This window comes from Alligator sinensis, unplaced genomic scaffold (assembly GCF_000455745.1).
Source record: "Alligator sinensis unplaced genomic scaffold, ASM45574v1 scaffold222_1, whole genome shotgun sequence".
NCBI lineage: Eukaryota > Metazoa > Chordata > Crocodylia > Alligatoridae > Alligator > Alligator sinensis.
This window is the reverse complement of record NW_005841912.1, coordinates 41,575-50,429: the sequence shown is the minus strand read 5'-3', so window position 1 is coordinate 50,429 and position 8,855 is coordinate 41,575.

Below are 8,855 nucleotides of genomic sequence, written 5' to 3'. Positions count from 1 at the left end.
CCTCCACACCCCCCACATACTCTTGACACACCCCATGCCCCTCCCCACACCCCTCCCCACCCCACATCCCCTACACCCATACTCCTCTGCCTACAGCCACACACACCCCCATACACATGCACCCCTCACAATATACAAGAATAAGACTTTATTTTGAGCTATTATGCAATTGCTTCTATATACACTACTCCAGGGGTCAGCAACCCCTGGCATGTGTGCACATGAGCATGGCACATGAGGCTGTTTTCCTCAGCACGCGTTGGGGCTGAGGAGGCAGCAGGCCCCAGCTTCTACCTTGGAAGGTGCCGGAGTGCTGGCATGCCAGAAAAACAAAATGACGTTAGGGGGTACATGGCATGATGCCCCGTGACCCCCCCAGCCTGGGCTCTGTGGTGGTCAGCAGCTACCCAAAGCCAGGGCCGGCTGCAGCTGGGAGGCTACAAACAGCTGCTGCCTCCCTGGCCCTGGCCCCAGCAGGTGCAGTTTTGACACCTGCTGCCTACCTGGAGCCCAGGGCTGGGGCTGTTATCAGCAGTTACCCAGAACCTGGGCCAGCTGCAAACATCTGCTGCCCTGCTATCACAACCTTCTCTTCTTGATAGTGGTTTTAAAGTGTGTCAGTCATGTGTGCTCTAGTACCTCTGTATTTGGTATTCTATCTTCCCTCTTTATTTTCAGGATCTTATGCAGACATGTCATGTGGAAACTGTTCGGGACCCCACTAGAGGGCACACTAAAAGAATGGGTACTGATTAAAGATGGAATTTTCAAGAGCAATTCAGTGACTTTCAATGGAACTTGAGTTGCCAAGTCATTTAACAGCATTACTAAAACATGAAGGCCCAATACCCAAGATGTATTTGTATTTAAGCAGTAACATTAAACCAACATTTTATTTTGTGCTCCACTCCACATTAATGCAACTGCAGATTCTCCTATGTCTCCTTTCACTACTCTAAAAAAGAATTATAGCATCACAGATTTACCTAAGGATGACTGGTGCCTCCTGAGTCTGGGGGGGCATCAGATTACTAATGAGGGTTGGAGGGGTCCCCCAGTGGCCAATCCCTGAGCCTGAAATCACCAGCAGCAAAACTGGAAGCGCACTTCCACCGGCACTTCCAGTTTTGCGGCCAATCTCAGAGGGTGCACGTGCATCCGCGTGCATCTCCTACGCATCACCAGTGGATCTACCTTTTTCCCAAAGTGGCCTTTAAAGTTGGAATTATAGGCTTTGTAAGCCTTGTGCTTGATATTCAGTGACACCAGCTGATGTCAGTGGGAGCTGCAGGTGCTAAGTCCTTCATGAAAAATTGGGTTCAAGACTTGGGCTTTCAAACCTGGTATAATTCCCCAAATAAAAGGGTACTTGTACAAATGTGATCTTTAATGCTCTGGCAATGGAATTGTGGATATAGACTTTGTATGAATTATAAATGGTCCACCTATTATGAGGAATTTCATTAAAATAACACAAAATAAAGATATATTGTACAAACAGAACGCTGCTGTTCATTTATTTTGCAGCCATGCTTTTCTGGTTTTATGAATATGAATAGCATGCAGAGTATTTGGTTTATGTGTCCTATAGCCTCCCCTGCTATGGGAGATAATCTTTTCTAATCATCACTACTATATGCATTCCATGTTCATTGGATGGATGGATCTTTGATTCATTCAGCTTCCTCTGGGGAAAGCACTTTGTATATTTGAGAAATATATAAATTGCTTAAACAGTAAGAGTGCCTTAGGCAAGCAGCTTTATTTGCAAGATGTGGGTCATATACTAACTATATTTTTGCTAGATATTATGCATGTTGGCATCCTGTTGCAAACAACAGAAAAACCCCATCAATGTTATTTAACTTTATGGAGCAATTCAATGAAAGTACAGTTATTTCTCCATGCAAAATAAGCATGCTGTTTGCAACTGCACACAGGAAATGTGCACCTGTACTACTATATAATATTCAAAAGATTTTTCCTGAAACAGATACAGAAGCTGAGTTCAGAATTGAAAATTTTATTTCATTACACCTGGATTTGGGTAAATGTCTCATTTGCTAAACATAAGTATGCTCATCTGTTTCCTATCTAGGAAAACACCAGCTTAAGTATCACCTGGTTCTAATAATGGTATATATAACAATATATAAATGATTTCTCTGGCTCTACATAAACACAGATCTTTACTAGAGTCAATACAGCCTGGCCATGTCCAGATGTGCGTGGATGTTTGGTTCCCCAGGGACAAGTAGCAGCGGCACACCTTGTGCCGCTGCTTCTTGTCCCCAGGGAATGCCCATGCCACACACACTTTGGTGCACAAGTTGCCCTGGGTGGCATAGGGAAGGCTGGGGCCAGCACAGTGCTGGCCCCAGCAGCCTTATCTGGGGCCCTGGGGCCTTCTGGAGTTGCAGCCATGGTGATATGGATATCCATATGGATATCTGGGGTTTAAAAAAAACCACAGGAAAAAAAATGGAGCAGTGCATGCTCGGGCAGTGTGCCCTTATAGCACAGAGACCTCCAGACTGTGCAGCATGTGGCATGGCAAGCATGTTTGCTGTGGCCCATACCACATGGTCGCACTTGTCTGGACATGCCCTCTTAGTCCATTATGTTGGAATATGGAAGGCAAAAACTATTACTTCTAAACACTGGCCCAGCTATAGTCACAACATGCAGGGGGATCTTTGGGAGGGACTGGACCTTAGGGAAATGTAATGTCTTCCTTAGTGACCTACTGTGCAGGGGGACTGTACAGGTTGCACCACGCTTCACTGCTCCTCCCATTTCCCTTGTATAGCTTTGCTCTTGTACCGCCTCATAATTGCATATCATAATTTGGCTAAAAATGGAGCAAGGCATTTTGATGAAATGGAAATCATTCTATTACAGTGATCAGAAGTTGTGTATTATAGAGACTGAAATGGGAAGAGCAGAATATTGCATCAAAAGCATATACTATACTGGCACTTGAGTGGCAAATGAATGGCTGTTTCTACAGTGTAGAGAATGGTCTCCATGCTGAGTTCCAGCCTTTCTGAGTGACCCTAAAAGTGGCAGATGGTCGTGTTCAAACTCTGAAAGCTACACTGGCAGCAAAAAGCAAACAGCTTTCATCTTTTTTTAGACTCTGAATTATTTAGATCAAAGACATGTTTTCATACATTTCTACAATGCTTCAAACAACGGAAACCTAGTTTTGAATAGAAACTTTGGCTCTACTGTAATAGTATTGATAACTGAAATGCAAGAATGACACAGATCCAGTGAGCACTCCCTCTTTATGCATGGGGTATATTCCTTCCATGATGGACTTTGGAGAGCTTTGAGGGGCACTGGAAATGACCTGTTAAAATTACAAAACAAATGAAGGTGAGGCTTAGAGTGATTTCTACATGGCTTTGCCCTATAAGCAGACTGCAGATATGTGTTCTGTAGCTGAGGGATACATGCATATGTCAAGTGCTGCAGGAACCCCTACTGAGTCTTAGCAATCCAGTGGAAACCTGCAAAAACCTCTATCCCAAATAGTTTTAGTGAATGCGTATATGGGGATACAGGGATCAACCCAAACCAAGTTCTAATGCCTAAAGTACAGATGTCCTTTCTGCAAAGGAGGCTATAACAGAAAATACAAATCTTGACTAGTTGTTTGTCCTGAAACAGCACTACGCTAATGGAACTGACCCAGGAACTTCAGGTAGGAAACCCTGCAAATATTTGTTCATTTAGAAAATTAAATTCACTGCTGCTCCATTCACATCTTGCCTGTGGTGTCTGAATATAACAAAAAATATTTTTTCTGACAAGAATATGTGGAAAAGCAAATATTGAAAGTGGAAAGTGGGGACATGCAGCTTTCATAGGAAGGAATCAGAACAACTACAATACAAGAAACATTATTGATCAGTTTGCTTTGAGAACAAATGAAAAGTCTGTTAAAATGCTGCCTCCGTGGCACTTTGATCACAGAATTTATTTGTATTTTTGAAAGTGGATAAGTTTGACAGGACTAAATGATCTATTCCTCCTTTTTACGCATGACCATTAACATGTTGCTCCTACCTGTACCCTACCAAAAACAAAAGCTTTCCATTATTTAATAAAATTATTCTGCAAAGGTGAACTTTTTGCTCCAAGATGACTGTTTTAAGGGTGTCATGAGATGGTTCAGTGAATATTGACCTCAGTTCTTTCACATGCCTTTGAATTGTATTTTGGTTCATTGAGGGTGCATCTACATGCACATTTTAATGAGGAGCAATAAACTCTGGTACTTGTCCTGGAGTTTAATGCTCCCAGGTGCATGTGTATACATGGCACCCAGGACTGAAGCATGTTGAGGAGGGCTGGAGCAGTTCTGGCTGGCACAGGGTCCGGGGTGTCAGCCTGCAACCCTGGGGCTGGTTTGACCCAGCTCAGCATGCTGTGGAGGGGCTGGCTGGGTGTTCCAATGCAAGGCTAGCTGGTAGGCAGCCCCCACACCAAAGTACCTTTGTGTCACAGCCAGCTGGGGCAACATCTACACATATTCTGTTGCAAAGAAAAAAATTCCATCCCTGGATTTCTCAGTGCAATATTTCACGAATCCATGAATTAGGGTGGGGGGTTATCAGCTGTTATCATTGCACAGTAGCATCTAGAATTTATTCTTCTGTGGTTCTGAGGTTCTGTGTGTGCTACTTTGTGAAAATATTAGATAATTAATATAACCAAAATGTTCCATAAACTGACAATGATTGTATGCAGAAGTATGTATTAGCAACCTTCTAAAAATTAAAGCAGAGTAAAATTAACAGGAATGCAAACACCACAAAGTTTGGTTATGATCAGGCATGAGCTCTGTAAACCATCAGTATACTTTTCTGTGTATTGTCTATAGCATTCCCCACAGATCATGAACATTCTCATCAAAAAGCTAGGTGACTATGGCATTGATGCCTACACAGTCAGATGGATTGCAAATTGGCTGAAGGGTCATACTCAGAGGGTAGTGGTGGATGGATCTTTTTCTACCTGGAGGGAAGTAGGCAGCGGAGTCCCCCAGGGCTCGGTCCTTGGGCCCGCACTGTTCAATTTCTTTATTAGTGACTTGGACGATGAGGTGAAAAGCAGCCTATTTAAATTCACAGACGACACCAAGATTTGGGGTGAGGTGGGCACGCTAGAAGGGAAGGGCAGATTACAGCAGGACCTGGACAGGTTACAGGGGTGGGCTAATGAAAATAGGATGAGATTCAATACTGACAAGTGCAGGGTGCTGCACTTGGGCAATAGGAACCAGCAGCACACTTGTAAGCTGGGAAACTCCCTTCTCAAGAGCACGGTGGCAGAAAGAGATCTCGGAGTCATCATTGACTCCAAGATGAACATGGGCCGACAATGCGAGGTCACGGTCAGTAGGGCTAACCGTGCCTTGTCGTGCATTCACAGATGCATCTCAAGCAGGGCCAGGGAGGTGATCCTCTCCCTCTATGCGACACTGCTCAGGCCACAGCTGGAGTACTGCATCCCATTCTGGGCACTGCATTTCAGGAGGGATGTGGACATCATTGAGAGGGTCCAGAGGAGGGCCACCCACATGATCTGGGGATAGCAGGGCAGTACCTATGAAGAGAAGCTACGGGGCCTTAACCTGTTCAGCCTTCACAAGAGAAGGCTGAGGGGGGACCTGGTGGCCATCTATAAACTCACCAGTGGGGACCAGCAGGGTTTGGGAGAGACCTTGTTCCCCCTAGTGCCCCCTTGGGTAACAAGGAATAACAGCCACAAGTTATTAGAGAGTAGGTTTAGACTAGACATTAGAAGGCACTACTTCACAGTAAGGGCGGCTGGGATCTGGATCAACTTCCAAGGGAAGTGGTGCTGGCTCCTACCCTGGGGGTCTTTAAGAGGAGGCTTGACGTCTACCTGGCTGGGGTCATGTGAGCCCGGTTTTCTCTCCTGCCCAGGGCAGGGGGTCGGACCTGATGATCTACAAGGTCCTTTCTGACCCTACTTCTGTGAATCTATGAATCTATTTGTAATTGAGTCCTCAAGCAATAATATAAAGAGGTAGAAATCTTCAGAAAAGATTGATCCACTTCTCAGTAGGCTATTGGGGCCTTGTTACCCCTTAATTTCAGATATCTCCTGGACCTTTTAACCCCTGGATTATCTACACATTAACACTTGAAACTAAATTTGAGCACACTTTCAGCGGCTTAAAGTTACACTACTCCAAGGTAGTAGTGGCTCTGGGTAACAGCCCAGGATCTCTGATCCGTGTTATCCAGCTCATGTTTCATTAAAGCAGGGGCAGGCAAAGTACAGCCCACGGGTCAGATTCAGCCTGCCAAGCACTTCCATCTAGCCCTCAGGAGCCCGCCAAAAATTGTGCCCTACCCAGCCTTTCTGCCCACAAGGATGGTAGCGAAGCATCCATGTGTACACCCCCCCTCAAACACACCCTATTGCCTTGCTCCCACCCTCATGGGTGGAAGAGGCCCGCCCGGCCAGCATGCAGCTTCCAAGGGGAGCTGCTGCTGCTGCATCCCCCAGGGACCTGCTCCGCTTCCTCGATCTCCTGCTGGCTCCGGGCAGCAGGCAGGGAAGCAGTGGGGGTGGGGTTGCAGCTAGGAGGGAGCCTGGAGTGTGGGGCTGGGGAACTGATCAGGGGGCAGTGACAGTATGGAGCTGGGGTGGGCAGCGTGTGGGTGTGAGGGAGAGTTGGGGAGGTGTGGGTACCCTGCTACACTCCCCCATATCACACGGCCCTGGCAGGCCATGGCAGTGCCAGGAGCAGCAGGTGGGGCACTCAGGGTGCAGGTGCCCAGCAGGGCACGGCTTTGGCCAATGCTGCACATCGGGGTGAGGGGCACAGCCTCCCCTGGGCTGTCTGTATTGTTGGTGCTCCCTGCCACCCACATGCAGCCCCTGCACTCACACAGCACAGGAGGGAAGCCCCACATGCTGGAGCCAGGTGCCTTCCCTGCTGGGGCTGCACAGCACAGAAGAGAAGCCCCATGGGCTGGGGCTACCTGCCTTCCCTGCCACCCAGGTGAAGGCACCTGGGGCTTCCCTCCCATGCACCGCAGCCCTGGGGAGGAAGGCAATGGGCTCCAGCCTGGGGGACTTCTCTCCTGTGCTGCATAGCCCCAGTGTGGAAGGCACCTGGCTCCAGCATGTGGGGCTTCCCTCCTGTGCTGTGTGAGCACAGGGGCTGTGCGTGAGTGGCAGGGAGCACTGGGGATACAGACAGCCTGGGGGAGTCTGCACCCCTTGCTGAGATGTGCAGCTCTGGCCAGAGTCCCACCCTGCTGGGCACCTGCGCCTTGAGTGCCCTGCCTGCTGCTGTACCATATGGAGGAGTCTGAGGGGTTCCCCACACCCCCCCCAACCTCCCTCATACCCACACCCTGCCCCCACATATATACAACCCCCCACACACACTCGCATGTCCTACCACACACCACACCACCCCATACACACCCACACCACACATACCTCACAGACCACACACACCCCCACACCCACCATACCCACTACACCCAGCAACCCACATCCACCAAACCCAGCCACCCACCACAATATACAAAACTGAGAATTAATTTTTTAGTTATTATGCAATCACTTCTATATACACTACACAAACACAAATCATGACAAAAATATTTTTTGTAATAACATTAAAATATGTTATAGTAAATATCTGACTTTTAGTGTATGATTTTTTTCTGGTTCTAAGATGGCACCCCCACCCCCTGGAGGTTTTTTTTTGTGGGGGGGGGGGGAAAGGGAGGGACTTCCGGTGGTAAAGGTCAGGGGTTAGGGGGTGGGACTTCTGGTCCCAAGATGGAGACAAGGAGGTGGGGCAACTGTCAAGGGGTGGAGCTACCCATACAGCCCTTGTTATCTCATGAAAACATGTTAAGTGGCCCTCCACCCAAAATAATTGTCTGCCTCTGCATTAAAGTGTGGCCACTCCTCACACATGAACTGCCCAAGTTGCTGTCCTCCAGTATCCCAGGATTCAGTGTCCCCTCCCATACCTTCCTGTTCTGTGTGGACAAACTTCCCACCCCCCTGAACTCTACTGCCCAGGGGATGGTTCTGGCACCAGGGCAACTCCCCCTCCCACTCCTGGAGGTGAGACATTCCTACTTCCAATAACCCTGTGCAAACAGCCTGCAGCGCATGTGCCAGCTATTCAGCTAGCAAGCAGAAACTTCTCCTTAGCCTCCAACTCAGCCATCTTCTCCAGCATGAGACAAAGGATGTTCTCCATGGACCCCATTAGGTGGGCACCTAACTGGAACCACAGTGAGGTACTGGACCTCATCGCAATCTGGAGAGAAGAGAGGACCACTGCTACTACTTCAAGGGGGACCAAAGGCAACAGGCCCAGGGGATGGTTCTTCCACCATCAGGCTGTCTATGAAAGGATTGTGGTGCAGATCGTGGCATGGGGGCATCATGAGACTGCCTTTAGATCTGGACCAAATTAATATCCCTAAAATCCCTGTATGTGAGGGGCAGGGATGCCAAAAGAGTGTCTGGGACAGCCAGGATCCTGATTCCCTTCTGTGATGAGCTCACTGAGATCCTGAAGAGGGACCATGCTCTTCACCATGTGGTGCAGTGCAAAACTGTGGGGCTGGTCTGCTGTGATGAGAAAGAGGTGAGTAGCAGAGTCAGCCTCCTCTCAGCAGATGCCTGCTGCCCTACATGATTGTTTTGAGGACTCACTCTCTTCTGTTACCCTGTTCCTGGGCCATATTGCTAAACCAGGGACTCAGGAGACTCAGAAGGCATACCAGGGACAGGATGGGGCAGCTCAGATGTGGTGAACATCCAGAACTCAGCAG